This window comes from Pleurodeles waltl, chromosome 2_1, assembly GCF_031143425.1.
Source record: "Pleurodeles waltl isolate 20211129_DDA chromosome 2_1, aPleWal1.hap1.20221129, whole genome shotgun sequence".
Lineage (NCBI taxonomy): Eukaryota > Metazoa > Chordata > Amphibia > Caudata > Salamandridae > Pleurodeles > Pleurodeles waltl.
The window spans coordinates 910926044-910944944 of NC_090438.1; positions in this window are offsets into that span (position 1 = coordinate 910926044).

The following is an 18901-nucleotide window of genomic DNA, read 5'->3' on the forward strand; positions in this document are numbered from 1 at the left end:
CGCGGCGGTGCGTACCGCGACCGCCGGCGCACATCGTCATTGGCTCCTGAAACCCATAGGGTTCAATGTTAACCAATGCAGCTTTGCGCCGCGGTCTTCGACCGCCTACCGCCACGGTGTGCCACGCCAGCGCATTGACCTCACATCCCATTGTCACACTTCACAGGTCAGGCAGCCGCCATTTCAAGGGCCCACATGGCTTAATTTCTACTGCGTCACATATACCTAGGCCTTTCCTCAACACTCATACAAACCATTCAATGCATAGTGAATCGTGTTGTGTGCAAGCTGTGGGAACGTACCTGTGGGTTGATTGACTCTGTGCTCGCTGTTGTCCTTCCTAGGCACCGTCCGCTGGGCAATGCGAGGAGATGGAGGAATCTTCCCGTGTACAGACCGCTGGTGGACCTGTCGACAATGGAGGAACGACATGTCATTCTGACATACAGGCTTGACCGAGCCACTATACATGAACTGTGTGCCCAGCTGGAGGCAGACCTGATGTCACCCATCCGCCAACCCACAGGGATCCCCCCTCTAGTGCAGGTTGTGTCAGTACTCCATTTCTTAGCAAGTGGGTCATTTCAAACAACAGTAGCCATATCATCAGGGATGTCTCAACCTATGTTTTCCAAGGTGTTGTCCAGAGTGTTGTCTGCCCTGCTCAAACACATGCGGAGCTACATCGTTTTCCCTGAGGTGGGGAATTTGCCTACAGTGAAGGGTGATTTCTATGCCCTTGGACATATCCCCAACATCATAGGTGCCATTGATGGGACACATGTGGCTTTGGTACCCCCCAGCAGGAGTGAACAGGTGTACAGGAACAGGAAGAGTTATCTTTCGATGAATGTACAGATGGTCTGTTTGGCAGACCAGTACATCTCCCATGTTAATGCCAAGTTCCCTGGCTCAGTGCATGACGCCTACATAGCAGCATCCCGTATGTGATGGGTCAACTCCAGAGGCACCGGGTGTGGCTATTAGGGGACTCTGGTTACCCCAACCTGTCCTGGCTACTGACCCCAGTGAGGAATCCCAGGACCAGGGCAGAGGAACGCTACAATGAGGCCCATGGGCGGACTAGGAGGGTGATCGAACGCACCTTCGGCCTCCTGAAGGCCAGTTTCAGGTGCCTCCATAAGACAGGTGGATCCCTAATGTATTCACCAAAGAAGGTGTGCCAGATCATCGTGGCCTGCTGTATGCTTCACAACCTGGCTTTGCGCCGCCAGGTGCCTTTTCTGCAGGAGGATGGTCCAGATGGTGGTGTTGTAGCAGCTGTGGAGCCTGTGGAGAGTGAAGAAGAGGAAGCCGAAGAGGACGACATAGACAACAGGAACACAGTAATAGAGCAATATTTTCAGTGACACACAGGTAAGAGTACACACCGGCATATTACATTTACTTAAAGACTCCTACCTCTCTACTGTCCGACTTTTTCCCCCAGTGTATGGTAACTGTGTTGTGACTTTCCCTTCCGTTTTCAGAGCTGTGGGCCCCACTGCGTGACATCTGCTTTGTTTCCCCATGGACTACAGCTGTGTGACAGCGGTTTGTTGGCATCACAATGTGAATAAAAATGTTGCCACTGTCATGTCTAATACATTTGTTAAAATCACACACAGACTCCAGATTGTTTATGTGCAATAAGTGTGTTTATTCAAGTGCTCTAATTTGGATGGGTGGTTGCAAATCGGTGAGGGGTGATGGTGGAGGATTGTCCATGCCAGAGTCCAGACTATCAGGTTCACAGGTGCATTGTCCAAATGCCTGTGGGAATTGGAGCAGGGGCAGTTTAAGGTTGGACAGTGTGACAATGTGGGACAGTGGGATGACAATCAGGGCGGTATCCTTTGCTGGCGGGGGTCTTGACATGATACTCTGTCTTCTTCCTGGATCTCAGGGCCCGCTTCCAGGGTGGTTCTCCTTCTGCAGGGGGTGGGGTTCTGGTGGCCTGTTGGTCTTGTGTCAGGGCCTCCTGTCCACTAGCGCCGGCGGAGGTGGTAGCCAGTTCTTGGTCCATGCTAGTGACAGGGGCCCTTTGAGGTGCCACAGTGTTCTGCAATGTGGTGATTAACTCATTCAGGGCCACTACGATGGTACCCATGGTGGAACTGATGTTTCTTAGTTCCTCCCTGAACCCCATATACTGTTTCTCCTGCAGAAGCTGGATTTCCTGAAACCTGGCCAGGACCGTCGCCATCGTCTCCTGGGAGCGGTGGTATGCTCCCATGATGGAGGAGAGGGCCTCGTGGAGAGTGGGTTCCCTTAGCCTGTCCGCCCCCTGTCGCACAGCAGCCCTCCAAGTTCCCCTGTTTCCCTGGGCCTCCGTCCCCTGGACCGTGTGCCCACTACCACTGCCCCCAGGTCCCTGTTGTTGTTGGGGTGGTGGGTTAACCTGGGTTCCCTGTAGTGGTGGACACACCGCTGATTGACGTATCCTGGGGACAGAGGTATGGGCCCGCTGGGTGGGTGCTGTGCTGGTGTTCCCAGAGGGGGGAAGGTCTGCTGTGGCCTGTGACTGTCTGAGGGGAACCGACTGTTCCGAGGTCCCCGATGGACCGGGCTGGTCATCTAGATCCAGGGAGACAGAGCTGCTGTCATCACTGTGGGCCTCTTCTGGGGGTGGAGTGGACATTTGTGGACCCTCCTGCGCGGTGACCTGGCGTTCGGGTCCTGCAGGGGTATAAAAGTATGGTTATTGCTTCTGTGTGTGCCAATGGCATGCAATGGGTGGGTGCCCGTATACCCCAGTGCTGGCATTCCTTTGTGGGGGCTGTTGTGACGGTGTTTTGGGGGGGGGGGTGATGGGTATGTGCATTGGGCATGCTTTGGTGATGGGTGTCCATGCTTTAGGGCCGCATGCAGGGCTAAGTTTTGGGATGGGTGGGTTGTGATGGTGAGACATTTGCAAGGGGTAGTTGTGATGGGGGTGAGGGTGAAGGTGGGGGTATGAGTTGGCATGCAGGTGGGGGGGATAAAGTAGTGAAGATGAGACTTACCAGAGTCCATTCCTCCACCGACTCCTGCGAGGCCCTCAGGATGCAGGATGTTCAAGACTTGCTCCTCCCATGTTGTAAATTCTGGGGGAGGAGGTGGGGGTCCGCCGCCAGTCCGCTGTACCGCGATGTTGTGCCTTGATACCATGAAACGCAAATTCCCCCGTAGGTCGTTCCACCTCTTCCTGATGTCGTCCCTATTTCTTGGGTGCTGTCCCACAGCGTTGACCCTGTCGACTATTCTGCTCCATAGCTCCATCTTCCTGGCAATGGTGGTGTGCTGCACCTGTGTTCCGAACAGCTGGGGCTCTACTAGTACGATTTCCTCCACCATGACCCTGAGTTCATCATCTGAGAACCTGGGGTGTCTTTGAGGTGCCATGGGGTGGTGTGGATGATGTGTTGGGTGGAGTGTGTAGTGATAGGTGGGGTGCTATTTAGTGGTGTGTTGTGTGAGGTGAGTGGAAGTTCTGTGGGTATTGGTATTGTGTGCCTGTGGATGCTTGGTAGTTGACTGTGGTGTCTCTCTGGTCTTCGTTCGGGATTTTTGGTCGTAGGGGTTTGTGGGTGATGTGGGTGTGTGTTTTATATTGTATTGAGTGTGTGGGAGTGGTGTGTGTATGTGTATCAGGTGTGTGTATTTCGAATTGGCCAATGTGGTAGTGTTTTGTACGAGTATGTGTATTTCGACCGCGGCGGTGTGTACCGCCAATGGAATACCGCGTTTGAAAGACTGCTGCGTGGATTCGTGGGTCGTAATGGCATGGGCGTATTTCTGTTGGGGTGACGGTGGAGGTTTGGTCATCGCCAGTTTATCGCTGACCTTTGGTGTGGCGGACTTTTGTGGATGTCGGTATTTTGGCGGTTTGCCTGTTGTGGGTCAGAATGACCGTGGCGGTTTACCGCGACCGCGGCGGTGTTATGGCGGTCTTCTGTCTGGCGGTAAGTGCCTTTTACCGCCGAGGTCGGAATGACCCCCTTAGTCTTTTTTTCGAAGATTTTCTTCAGCGGGACGAACTTGCCAGTCCAATCCGACCTCCTGGAGCCCTTCTCCGGATAAGCGATGCTGGAATCCTCGGTGGAGATTTTTACCTTCGGACTTAGTCGTTTTTTCGAGGTGAAAATCCTTCAACCGGGGTAAACCTGGATCTTGATAAGACGTCCATGGAGCCCTCCTCGGATACGCTGGCTGGGAGGTCCCGGTCAACTTTTTACCTTCGGACTTAGGGGGTTATTACAACTTTGGAGGAGGTGTTAATCCGTCCCAAAAGTGACGGTAAAGTGACGGATATACCAACAGCCGTATTACGAGTCCATTATATCCTATGGAACTCGTAATACGGCTGGTGGTATATCCGTCACTTTACCGTCACTTTTGGGACGGATTAACACCTCCTCCAAAGTTGTAATAACCCCTTTAGTCTCTTTTTCGGAGATTTTTCTATACCGGGACGAACCAGAAAATCAGGCCGGGTCGCGGTTGAGGCAAGCCGGCTAGAGTTGCCGCGGCGGGTCGGTCCCTCTATGGAGCTTTTTTTCAAAAGTTGTCCAAACTTCACCAAACTTCTGGGGCTTCTCCCAGATGTCCTTTTAAGGTTCTTTTGAGGTCCACAGCTCACCCCAAGGGTCCAGAAGTTCTGAGATGGTCCTTGGGGTGCGGACTACAACTCCCAGAATGCACCTTGCGCAAACTCCTTTTTGGCACTGGACAGTGGTCAGCTGGTCGCTTTCTTCAGGAGTTGGTGCAGGGGACTCTGGTTAGCAATTTCTCACCTGTAGCAAATAGGGAGTCCCTCCTTGAACCAGTCGAAGCCAGGCAAAGTCCTTCTTGTGGTGAAGCCCAAGTATGCAGCTGTTGCAGTCCTTGTGAGTGCAGGTTCCAGGTGCAGGCCAGGGGTCCAGCAGGGCAGTCCTTCTTCTTCTGTTGTTCTTCCTTGTTGGATGTGGTAGGGAACTGAGGTGTGGGTGCAGGTCTGCCAGTTTTATTTGTGCTCCTGGGTGAAAAGCAGGGGGGTCCTGGTTCTCCAATCAGGTGCAGGGTCCTTCCCCCTGTGATGACCACTTCCTGGGAAGTGTGGCAAAAATCAATCCCAGGAGGCAACATTCTCCAAAAATCCATCATTGCTGAATCTGATTTTTGGAGGTTACATCTGGCTGAGCCCACCCACTGGTGTGGCTAAAAATCAAAAACACACCCCTCTCCTGCCCTCTCCTAATCTAATCAAGGGGGCACCTAGTTGTCTGGGGTTGCAGGATGTGGGGGTGCTGCTGGTTGCTCCAAATGTCCTTCTCTGCCTTTGAAGACCAGTTTGGCAGCCCTCCCCCTTCCTGCCTCACCATCTGCTGAGGGGAGAATCCCTCCCACAGGCACATTCCTTTGTGTGAAGCCAGGCCACTTCACACCTCATCAAGGCAGCTTGGTCAAGCTGCTCAAGGCTGGCCAATCAAAGCACATCAGCAAAAACAATGCAGGGCTGAAATTGGCAACTTTTCAGGTAAAGTTTAAAACTCTTTCCTGAACAAGTTATATTAAATCCAACAACTGGAAGTTGTGGGATTTATTACAACAATTAATTTGATACCAAACTCTTGGTATGCATCATTTAAGGAGACTTTAAAAATTAAAATAAAGTCTCCCCATTCTAGCCTATGAAGGCCATTTACTACAATGAGGGAAAAACGAATTTGGCTGTTTTTACCTCACCAGGGCTTATAAAACTATTTTTATAAGGTCCCTGCTTATAGTTACATGGCACCCAGCCCTAGGGGCACATATGGCACACCTTAGGGGTGACTTATATGTAAAAATAAGGTAGTTTAAGACTTTGGAACTACTTTTAATTCCAAAGTCGAATTTGCATATAACTTTAATTTAAAAGCAGCCAGCAAGGCAGGCCTGCCTTTAAAATGAGACTGGGCACCTCAGCAGTGCACCTATGGGTGCACTACCTATGCTGTGGTCCCTAAACCTACATGCCCTACCATATACTAGGGACTTATAGGTAGGTTAACTTAGCCGATTATAATTAGCCTAATTTGCATATTGATTTTACACAGAGCACAGGCCCTGGGACTGGTTAGCAGTACCCAGGGCACCATCAGAGTCAGGAAAACACCAGCAAAAAGTGGAAAATGGGGGCAAAAAGTTAGGGGGCCTCTGCAATCAGCCCTGTTTTCTCACAAACACATTTACTTGCCCATGCATCTGCCATCCAGTGTACCCACCACTCAAGGTGACTATGTTAACTTTTTATTGGACAGGTAGGTGTGATAATTCAGCTGTCAGTGTTGGGGTCCTGTGTAGGAAAGTTGGGGACTGTGGCACATCTGACAGCAGCCTACATTTGAACTCTATCCTGCTAAAGTGACTAGTGGCAATCACTTAAGAGGTTAGGTACCTCTGTTTCACACCAATGTGTTCTACTGGTACTCCCAGCTGACGATATTGCCTGAGAACTGTTTCACAGCCTTTCCTGGCATATGTATTGAGTGAAGCATAATGTGTTCTTAATTTTTTACATACTCAGTGAATTGCTTGTGGGGGATGAAACCAGCATTGACATTTATCATGTTGGAACCTTGTGTGTAGGTATGTGCCCCCGTATTCCTGCACTCTTGCACTGACACTCTGTGACTAATGACATGGTTACACACATCACAATTCCTAAGCATAGTAGATGTGTTAAAATACACAAAGACAAGCTGTTTGTGTAGGTGGTGTTTATTTACAAGTTTCACAGTGCCACATATACAATATCCAGGTCAGTGACCCCATTTGTGAAATCCATACAATTGTGACACAACACAAGTCCAGGATTGGGGGACATGTCGTAGGACATGCTTGGGTGAAGTATTGTTATGTGTGGAGGAACATGAATTACCAATTGGAAGGTGAGAGACAATGACAGTGCACAGCAGACAGGTCAACAGTGTGTTGGTGAAGATTAGACACATCCAACTGTGCTAACACTGGCATGATCTTAGGCACAGGACAAAGGAAAACACTGGCCATGTGGCAAGCGCTGGTGCTACCTGAAACTCTTATGGGTAAAGATGATCTGTTCCACATCTTTATCCTCCGATGTGTGTAGTGTCTCTTCTGCCCTTGAGGGTGGTGATGGGTAGGTAGAGGGGGCCACACACACTTCAGTGGTTGGAGATGTGGACTCCGAATTCCCGGCAGCTGCCATCTGTGGAACAACATATTGCATCACTGCAGCAAGGAGGAGCTGCTGCTTTTTGAGGATAACAGCAACATCCAGGTGGTAGGCAGCCATATCTGCCCTGAGGGAGGCCACTTCCCAGTACATGGAGTCCAGCTTGTTCTCAATCACGGTGCTGCCAGTTTGGGTGGGCAGTTGTTGTGGCCTCTCCCTCATGGCAGCAGCTATGCCCCTCAGACACTGCTGAACTCCATGCATTGGAGAGTGTGTGCCTCATTTGGCTGCAGTCTGTTCATTGACCATAACAAGGCACGTGTCCATACCCTCTAGGCTGGCTGCCACAGTCTCCATCCCCACCCACATCTCCTGGCCAGCTCCCGCTGGACTCCTACCACTGTCCTCTCAAAGCTGGTCCCTGGGTCCTTAGAGTCCTCAGTGGTGTCGGTGCTGGCAGGTCATAGTGCTGGGGTGTTGGGTAGGGCATCTGGGATGGCTGCTACATTATTTGTCCTCCTTGCAACTGGAGGGGGTGTCTGGAGGGTCTCTTGGCTGATGGTTGTCAGCTGGTCATCCAGGTCATCGGGGTACTCAGGACAGGCAGATCAGCAGGAGAGCCATCATCCTCTGCAATGAGACGTGTAAAATCAATCTTTCTGTGTTGTGGCAGTTGATATGTCACGTCACTGACTTGCTATTGGAGGCTCATTGTCATCTTACTTCCCAAACAGTTTTCCTGTACATAATGGTTGCAGTCTATCAGCCCTTTGCCCCACCTGAGTGGAACATGAGGGAAAGCTCAGGTGGCGCAATTGGCTGCGTCATATCTACTAGGTGTGATGTATACCCTGCTGTGGCTTGACATCATCTTGTTATTGTCAACCCTCCCTATGCACCCATTTGAATGGTAGGGCCTTGCAATGGTTGTTGGAGTGGTCAAGCCACAGCACCACACATAGCAATATGCCCCTGTCCCAGTCTTACATGTTTCATATCCACCCGTGCGGTACTCAAACCTTGCACCACCCCAGGGATGGCATTGCCAAGACACTGTGCTGTTGATTCATTTGAGAGCTCCTCATGTTGATGTATGTGTATGTGTACGTCATTGCACAGCACACTTGGAGCTAGCAGATTTCCATTTCATCTTCTGTCTGTGCTGATAGGTGTGCCTTCCTGAATAACTTTGATCTCACACTCAATTCAGCCATCCTTGCACTATCATGCAAGCGATGCAGCATGGTGGCAGTGCAGCTAAATTCACACAGGAAGAGGGTAAGACCCAGGGATGGACAGCATGAGTATCATTTTTTGCTGTGTATATCAATTTGTATATGACAGTGCCTCATATTATATTATTTCATGGGCATAGCCAGTTAACTGGAGTTGAACTTATGTAGGGGCCTCAAGCTAGTTTGATGGTGATTCTGCAGGTAGTCATACTGGTCCCTCATTACAAGAGTGGCAGTCCTATGACCACCTGACTGCCTTGTCTATATGACAACACCCAACATCGTAGGTGGTATGGGCACATGTTGTCAAATTGGAATGCCCCTTGGGCCAATGGCTGAGCACTGGCAGGTTTCCAGCAGCTTACAGACTGCCAATGCCACCAATCTTATGACTCAAGGCCTGTATTGCGATCAACACTACCCTCCAGGTATGTTCCAACTTTTCCACCAGCCTCTGCATGGCTGTGAAACTGTCATGCAAAGGTTGGTGGTGATGTGGTGTGTTATGCCCCTGGGTGCCCCTGCACAGCCCATGTACCTGTCATGGGCAGGACGGGGGTCCTATGCCCTTCCCCTTTGCCCTTTCCACTGCCTGATTTGCAGGGCTTAGAGCAGCGTGTCCTGTCACACCCAATGCACCCCAAGACTTGCACTGATTCTATTTGATCCATCAACAATGTTGTGCTAAGTGCCCCACAGAGCTATCATGAGCAGACAGATTTCCACCCGCCATCCCAACGTGTGACTCATACTGCCAACCGCAAAGGGTACACTGCACTGGCAGTCTTACCAACACCAGACTTGCCCATGCACCATCCCCCACCAGTCAATGCGGTATTATACACCAATCTGTTCACAGTCATACACCATGAGTCGTATGTGTGTGTTTATTTCCCAATTCTTATGTGTCTCACATGGTTGTGCCAGAGTAATTGTGGGCTCAGCCTGTATCTGTTGGACCTACAGTTTGCTATCTGTGATACATATTTTCTTTAGTAGGACATTTCTGATCAGCATCAAGATGTGTGGTTCCACACTACACCAGTTTAGTTGGTCTGAGTAGTGGCATGTTTCCTGTGATACAGGACCACCCTACTATTCCCCCAGCGCCTGCTCTGATTATTTTTCCCTGCACCCAGGGGGCATCCTCACTGCATGATGGCGTCATGGCTTTCTTATGTGGATGTGTTGTTAATGTGCAGGGTAGTGGTGCTACCAGCACATGTCTGGGTACTGTTGGGACAGTTGCTATGAATTTTGTGCTGTAAGATGCAGCACAAATGTGTTTGGGCAATGAGACAATGCAGTTGCAAGGTTTTACTGCAAGGGACACCAGCATGATGTAACCCCGGGAATGGTATTGACTGACTTCCTAGTCTCTGATGCCTTGGTCATGTTGGTAGAGTTGATTTGACTATATGCGAGGGATGTTGTGATGACACAACCAGAAGCACAGTAATTAGACATGTCAAACATCCCATGTGCTGCATATGTACATGTAGGTATTGAGGCCTGGTGATTGACATGTCCAGATTGTGTATGTGTTGTCGTGCATGGCACTACCAAGGCATAGGTACATGTGTAGCTTACGTCTGCATTGTGCAACTTGTGTGTGTGCTGTGTGCTTCCCCCTTCTTGCACTTGACAATTTTGCATTAATTTCCCCCATGCGACTTACCCTACATTTGTGGTGTTTCCTGGTAGTTTGCACTGTCCTGTCCAGCAATTACAGTGACCAGTTCCTCCGGGATGACCGATGCAACCATCTCCTCCATCTCGTCCAAATCCTCTTGTGGTGCTGGACTACCACCTGCAGTTTGCATTGCTGACTTCCAGTTCCCTGCCATTTTTTCCTTTGTCCTTCGCTTGCAGTCATGCCAGTGTTTCTTGCACTCAGTTATGGTTCTCCTCACCTCTGCCACACTGTTAATCTTGTCTGCTATCTCTACTGCCAGATTGCCTCTCTCCTGCTAATTGGCAATTTTGAGGTGATAACAAGTTGATGCTCCATCACCTCTCTCACCAGTATTTCTTGCTCCTCCGCACTTAAACAACACTTTCTCTTTTCTTCTCCCTCCCATGGGTCTTGTGTGTGTCTTCCTGGCTGGTTCCTGGTTGATTGGGGTCGCCCTGGGATCTCTCCTGGTTTTCTGGCTAAATTTTGCCTCTCCTTTGCACTGTTTTCTGCATTAGAGTCTAAAGTTGACGCTAACGGGTTAAAAAAAGGTGCATTTCTGTTTTGCAACATGTTTACATGTCGTAAAACAGATTAGAGTCATATTTCCAACGTTAACGTAATTTTGCCTTGTGACAAGGCGCAATGGTTAATGTAAAAAATGTTGACTCTAACCTGTTTTTAGTGCCACCCAGCATCATAGTATACATGTGATGCCTGGGTGGCATTAAAAAATGTCTCTAGCCAAGGCTAATCTTTTTTGACGCAAAACTGTGTTTGCTCAGTTTTGCGTAGAACCGTATAAGTCTGGCCCCTAATGTGTGTTTCTTTTTGTCACTTTTTTATCTGGCATAATACACCTGGGCTGAATAGGTCTACTTTTATTGATGCTGTCCTATTGATTGTGGTTTTAAACCTGTAGCTTTATTAGCAGTTTTATGTTTGTTTTAAGAAATGCTTATGCATGTGCTCTTTAAGTTTTGCATCTATAGAGGATGCTTCATAAAAATTAGTTTTTCCGATTCAATCATATGAATTGTTTTTATATTTTGTTAAATGGAAAGTTTTTGGTAGGTGTATTCTATATATTGCATTTCTTGTTGAAGTATTTTTTCATCATATGTATTTTTGATTCGGTGATATGAATATGTTTTTTAATGTACTTTTATGATTTTAACATGAAAAAGCGAATAAAGTTATTCTACTTATCTGCCTACCTATCAATCACATTCATGAGCTTCCTTGAAATGAGAGACTGTGCTATAGCTTGTATTGGAGTTGCGATAGCCCTACTGTGCTCAGGTACAGTTTTTTTCACAATGGCAAGTGAGAATGTATATCACAGGGTCTGTTTTATAGGTAATGTATTTGTTGATTTTACACTTCTTTTTAAGTCGTTGCAGTTCAAATTGTTTTCTGCTGGGGAAACCATCTGGTTTCTCTGGTAGTTAGGAAATTCTGTACCAGCATACCTCTAAGTGATGTATTTCTCTTAAAGGTTATGGCTTTCATTGATCACTTGTTTTAAGGTCTCATCTTGTAATAAACAATTTGGCGTCCTATGTAGAATACCTTCGAAAGTTTATGCTTGTCAGGTATATTTTGTTATGAAGTGAACTGGTTCTTTCTCTTGCTCTTTTTTCTTTTCCTGATTGGGTCTATATAGGTATCTCTTGACGCTCAGCGCCTGAAAATAAGCATCTGACACATTGATGTGATCAAAGCTTGTAAATATTTTCTGAGGGCAAGAAGGATCATTCTCCTTGAACGTACCTATATGTTATTAGACATGATACATATCTGTTAGAGCAAAATTATCTTCATATTCAATACTGAATACCTGCTTCCCCCCAACTATGCTAATTTGGCCATGGGATGGTGGGAGGAGCAGACGATTTGGTCCACTGAATTGGAATATCTTGCAGATTAAGTCATATTGTGGTTGAGATACATTAACAAGAAGTTGAACTGTAACATTTCTTAACAATTCTAAATCAGAAACAAGTAAGGTTGCAAGTTACAATGAAAACAGGGAAACTGTGGTCTTTTTGGAATTACAATTACAAGTTAGAAATCAATCCTTGATAACAGTCTTATTCAGGAAAGACCAGAACAGGGAACTTGATCGTGCATGCTAAAAGCAACCCCCCCCAAAATTGTTGGTAGAGTATTCCCTATAGTGAGTTCTTAAGAGCTAAACGTAATTACAGATCAGAGGAAAGCTACAAAGTTATCAGAAATAATATGATATAGAGATTTAAAATGAAAGGATACACTATGAAAATGATCAAACAGTTGGTAGAAAGAATAGATAAGGTAAAAAAAAAATCTATCTATATCTAATATATATATATATATATATATATATACATGTAAATAAACCTACTGGTGATCGCCCATAGATATAGTTATTATCATGTTTCCATGGAAAAAGCGTTTTTTTACTTGCCTATATCTTTGCCACCATTTGACGAATCTTAATGAAATTTAAACAAAAAGTGTGCCTGTGATCCTTGTTGTGCTTGGAACGTTTCAGGTTGATCTGTCAAGCAGGGGTTGAGAACAAGGGGGGGATGCATTTTACATGGTAATTCCCATAGGAGTTTTAAACATGACTGTAGCCCACACCACTGGACAGAATTACACCAAATTTAGCAGAAAGATAGCTTTCTGTACGCAGATTATGCTTTTTGTTATTTGGTGTGAATCCATGAGAAGTTTAAGAGAAATTAAAGAAAATCCACATTTCTATTTATAGGGCCAGATGACTTTGGAAATAATAAGAGCATGCGCAGGGATTTACAGATCTCCGATTGACTGCCAACACTTCAACCAGGAAGTCATGGCAGCAATCTTGGGACTCAGCTTCAGCCAACTCCCTAAGTAAAAAGTGAAAAAAAGAAAAGGGGCCAGGGTAGGGAAACTAACACCCCTTAGCTGTGGCTTGGAGGGATCCCTCTAGGGCTGAAAAAAACTTCTTGAACATTTTTTTTTGCTGCTAATTCACAATGATGTTGCAAATTTTTCCCCTCTGATGTCGGACGACCCTCCCAAGCAATCCGATTTTGAGTTGACATTGTGGTATTGCCTTTCCAAGATCCCCTGGTGAAATCTTGGAACCCCAGGGTCTCTGGAGTTTTCAGTGGGATGAACCTGCAATTCAGGCCGGGTCAAAGTAAGCCAGCTTGACTCGCTACGTCAGGAAGGTCCACTTATGGAGCTTTTTTCCAAAATATCTCCAATCTTCTCCAAACTTCTGGATCTTCTTCCAGAAGGTCTTTGAAGGCCCTTTAGGAGTCCACAACTCACCTCAAGGTTCCAGAAGCTCTGAGTTGCTCCTTGAGGGTTAGGACTCCAACTCCCAGAAAGCACCTGGTTCAAATCCAGAAAGGACCACTAGCCACTGGTCAGCTGGTCAGTGTCACCAGGGCTTTATGTAGGGGACTCTGGACAGCTATTTTCTACCTGTAGCAAACAGGGAGTCCCCTCTTGAACCAGTCAAAGACAATGCAAAGTACTTTATGTGGTGAAGCCCAAGTGTGCAGCTGGTGCAGTCCTTCAGAGAGCAGTGTCCAGGTGCAGGTCACGGGTCCAGCAGGGCAGTCCTTCTTTTTCTTGTCTTTTTCCTTGTTGGGTTCTGACGTGGGGATGCAGCTCTGCCTATTTCATCCTTGCTCCTGGGGTAGAAATCAGGGGGGCCTATTGACCAATTAAGTGCAGGCCACCACCCTCTTGAGTGGCCTCTTCCTGGAAAGGGTGGCAAAAATCAATCCCAATATGCAACATTCTCCAAAAATTAAAGATGGCAAAAATTCAGCCTCAGATGTTAGGTCTGGCTGAGCCCACCCACTGGTGTGGCTAACACACCTTAACTCACCCCTTATAGGGCACCTGGTTGTCTGATTTTGCAGGAAATGGGGGAGGTCCTCTTGCAGGACCAGATGTCCTTCCCTCCTTTAAAGTACAGTTTGGCTGCTCTCCCTCCATCCTGTTTCTCTAGGTGCTAAGGCAGTTGCACTCCCCCAGGCACTTCCTTTGAGTTCAGCCTAGACCACTTCACACCTCATCAAGGCAGCCTGGCCAGGCTGGCAGAGCCTGGCCAATCAGAGAAAGGTACACAGAGCTGATACTGCCAACTTTCAGGTAACGTTCTAAAACTCCTTCCCTCAGTTAGTTATATTAAATTCAACAATAGCAAGTTGTTGGATTTATTATATCAATAAGTTAGATACCAAACTTGAAATATCTGCCTTCTTTTGAGACTTTGGGCTACATGTACTGAGCAGTTTGCACATCGCAAACAGCGAATCGGGCTGTGTGCGATATACAAAATGCACTTTGGCAAGTTCCAAACCATTTTTGCGATTTGGTAAACTATTTACCGAATCGCAAAAAGGGATTGCGAGTCGCAGTTAGGAAGGGGTGTTCCCTTCCTAATTGCGACTCGTAGTCCCATGTATGATTGTTTTTGACCGCGCTACCACACTGGTGCTAACTCATTTGCAAATGGGAAGGGTTCCCCATGGGACCCCTTCCCCTTTGTGAATGTCAGTAAAAAAAAAAATTCAGAGAAGGTAGTGGTCCTACGCACCACTGCCTGCTCTGATAAAATGAAAGGAAAACGTTTCATTTTTTGTTTTTGAAATGCATCTCATTTTCCTTTAAGGAAAACGGGCTGCATTTTTTAAAAAAAGAACTGCTTTATTTAAAAGCAGTCACAGACATGGTGGTCTGCTGTCTCTATCAAGCCACCATCTCTGTGAGGGCCGCCATTCCCAAGGGAGTCACAAATTGCGACCTACCTCATGAATATTCATGAGGTGGGCATTTGCGACCCCCTTGCGAATCACAAATAGTGTCATTGACACTATGCAACATGCGGTTTTGCGACTCGCAAATCGTGAGTCACTTTGACTCGCAATTTGCGAGTTGCAAAACCAAACTTTGGTACATCTAGCCCTTTATTATTTAAAAATTCAGTCTTCCCATGTTAGCCTATGGAGCCCGTGAACTAGAAAGGGGAAAAACAAATATAGCTATTTTTCCCTCTCCATGACTTAAAAAACATATTTTATAAAGTCCTTGCTTATTGTTACACTGCCTCCAGCCCTGGGGGTGCCTAGGCCACAAATTAGCAGCAACATGTGTAAAAAAAAGGTAGCTTAAGACTTTGGAAGTACTTTGAATTCCAAAGTCGAATTTGGGGTTAACTTTAGCGTATAAGATGTAAGCAAGACAGGCCTGCCTTTAAAATGACCCTGGGCACCACAGTAGTGCACCTATGGGTGCACAATCTATGCTGGGGTCCCTAAACCTACATGCCTTACCATACACTAGGGGCTTGTAGGTAGGTTGATACAGCCAATTATAATTAGCCTAATTTGCACAATATTGTTAATCATAGCACTGGCTGCTGGGCTGTTTTGCACTACCTAGGGCACCATCAGAGTCAGGAAAACACCAGCATAAGTGAAAAATGAGGGCAAAAAGTTAGGGGGCTTCTGCAATTAGCCCAGTTTTTCCACAGCGGGGCACACAGGGCCCCTGTCCTATTACATTTTTATGACCCGGGGACCGCCACCTACACAAGGCTTATTATTATCATTGTTATTATTATGTGGGTGGGTCAGCTGGGCTCGCCAGTGCCCCAGGGACTCCCACCTCCTTTGGCCCTAATTCACATTATATGATGGGGGCCACACAGCCCCCCACAGCCCCGGGGACTGCCACCTCTCCGGGCCTCAAGTAGTAATGAATACTAAGGGGAGTGTGGCCTCCCAGAGCCCCAGGGACCACCACCTCTCCAGGGCTTAAGTAATTTAGAATGCAGATCGCCTGCAGACCCTGGGACTGCCACCTCCTCGGGCTTAAGTAATAATGAATATGGAGGACCACCATCTCACCAGGACTGATTGTAAATAATGAAGGGGGTCAGTCAAGGATCCCTGTCCCCGGGAACCACCATCTCCACGGGGCTACTTAATGTTGGAGGGGTCTGTACAACCCCCCTCGAGGCACCATAGATGACCCTAGGGACCACCACTCCTCTCAGCTGCCCAACCTCAGGACATAGCTGTTTGCTCTGACTTGGTGGGCAGGGAAACATAGCTGTTTACTCTGACTTGGCGGGCAGGGAAACAGGGGAAACTATTGCTCTCACAGGGAGGGAAACTATTGCTTTCTCTGTGACAGCAATGACGGTTCCTGGCACGGAGCTGGCTGGGACTGCATGGGCCTTCATGCTCCCCCGCTGTCCCATTTTACACAGCTGGTAGCCGGTTGGACATCCACAACAGGTACCTTGGCCCGGAGATCATGGTTTTTGTTGTGGCTGCCCCCCCAATAAAAATATATATTAAGGGTGGGCCCCGGGAATGGGGTTCCTGAGGCTGAAATTAGCACACACGAGTGGGGGCCCAAAGAAATAAATATATTAATGCCTGGCCCTTGTTAATGGGGTCTCCAGGACCTGAATTGGCTATGGAGGAGGGCCATGAAGCCCTCTGTCCTCCTAAAAAAATGAAAGGACCGGGCCCCAGAGCATGGGGGTCTCGGGGGCTGAAATCAGCTGGGTGTGGACCCTTTCCACCCAAAAAAATATTTCAGAAGGCTGGGCTCTGGGTGGTGGGGTCCCATGGACCCAAACTAGCTGGGGAGGGTGTTGACGTGGCCTCATCCCCCCAAAAAAGAATTAGGAAGCTGGGACCCAGGGATGGGGTCCCTGGGGCTGAGATCAGCCGGGAAGGGGGAGTCACACAGTCCTCCTGCCAAAAAAAAATATATATTGACGTCGGGCCCTGGGGTCCCTAGGAACAAAATTGGCTGGGGGAAATGGATTTGCGTGCTTGCCATACACAGATTTTTCTCCAATAATTTGACAGCTCATGTTTCATTGGCATTTTTAATTACATTATAGAAGTTGTCATGATTGCCATAATATCTGGGGTAATTAGCAGAGCATGGTGAGAGTGCAAATAATAGCTACCTTAGGGCACAGTTTATAGCTCCTTGAAATAACTCTAACTATAACTGCTGAATTTATATTGAATTATTATGTGTACGTTTAAAATGTGAGTCTAACTAAAACATCCCTGTAACCTTTGCTTTTTTATGGGAATTTCTATAGTTTTTTTTATCATGAAGTAATTTTTATTATTATGTTTTATAAGTTAATATATATATATATGTCGGTATACATATATATATATATATATATATATATATATATATATATATATATATATATATATATATACACATATTTGTATATTCATTGAAAAAAACAAAGTTACAGGAATGTTATAGTTACTTTCTGAATGTACTCTTACAAAACTATAGAAATTCAGCAGCTACAGTTAAAGTTATTTCAAATAACTATAACTTGCACCCTAAGGTATCTATAACTCTCACCCTGGCCATGAGCTGTTTTCGTATCAATAATTTCATTGCAAAAATTTCAATGATAATATCAAAGATGCCATAGAAGATGTCATCAGTGATATAAAGGGTGGAGTAATTAGCTGGTCTTGGCGATGGCATGAGTAGTAGTTACCTATAATTTAGAGCCTAACTATAAAGTCCCTGTAACCTTTGTTTTTTTCAGTGAATTTCTATAGTTTTTTAACGTGAAGTAATTTTATTTACTAAATGTTATTCCAACCTTTGGCAATGTGTGGCGGGTGTTGGTCGCAAGGCCTGCAGCCAAGTTCTTATAACCACCCAACCCTGTGCCACACAGCAGAGGTTGGCAACAGGGTGTTTCTTTGTCAGTGGATCTGTGAGTGGGTGTGTGACTGTCTGAGTGGGTCTTAAAGTGGGTGTGTGAGTTTATGAGTGGGTCATGAGTGTCCGTGGGTGTGTGACTGGGTGCATGAGTCTCTGAGTGCATATATAAGTGAATTAATTAGTGTATGAATGAGTCAGTGAATGTTTTTTTTTTTTTAAAGTTTGCATATCCTTTAGTATCCTCCAATATTCAAGGATATTCGAAGATATTTGAGGATATTCCAGGATATCACACATGGTGAAGAAAAATCATATTAAACCCATGATTTGACCCTAAAACACCCCTCTATCACACTTCTGGGGTCACGGTACCACCACCCTGACCTCTTATATGACTTATCATTTCTAGATTCAGCCATGGGGACCAGCTCCGATAACATAAATTGGTGGCCGCAAATTTCTAGTCAGGTTACATTTGCAAATTTTCATGATACATTCACAAAGCATCCACGGCCCTAGACATACTAATTTATTTTCCCTTTAATATCTCAAAAACTGGTGGATGGATTTGCACCAAATAAGCGGAAGCACAATCCGCACAGCGAAACCTCACTTTCTGCCAAATGTGGTGTAATTCCATCCAGCGGTTTGAGCTGTAGTTGTGTCTAAAGTCCTATGGGAATAGAATATTTTTTGAACCCCCCCCTTTTTCTCGGCCCCCACATACCAGATTACCTCAAAACTTTCAGTGTGCAACAAGAACCACTTTTTCGTGCAATTTTGGGAAGATTCGTCAAACGGTGCCAAAGATATAGGCAAGTTAAAAATGCTTTTTCTATAGAAACATGGAACTAACTATATCTACCTTGTGGCAACCGCCACTAGGTATTATTATTATTATTATTTTATATATATATGTAAATATATATATATTTATATATATATATTTATTTTTAGATATATATATATAGGGACACCTTGGCTGTGCATTTTGGGGGTAGGCTGCCAAGCAGGTCCCACAGGCAGGGTCAGTGGCCAACCCTCTATAACCACCCAACTCTGCACTCCAGATGGCCTTTGGCAGTGCACAGCAAGGGATGGCTTCAG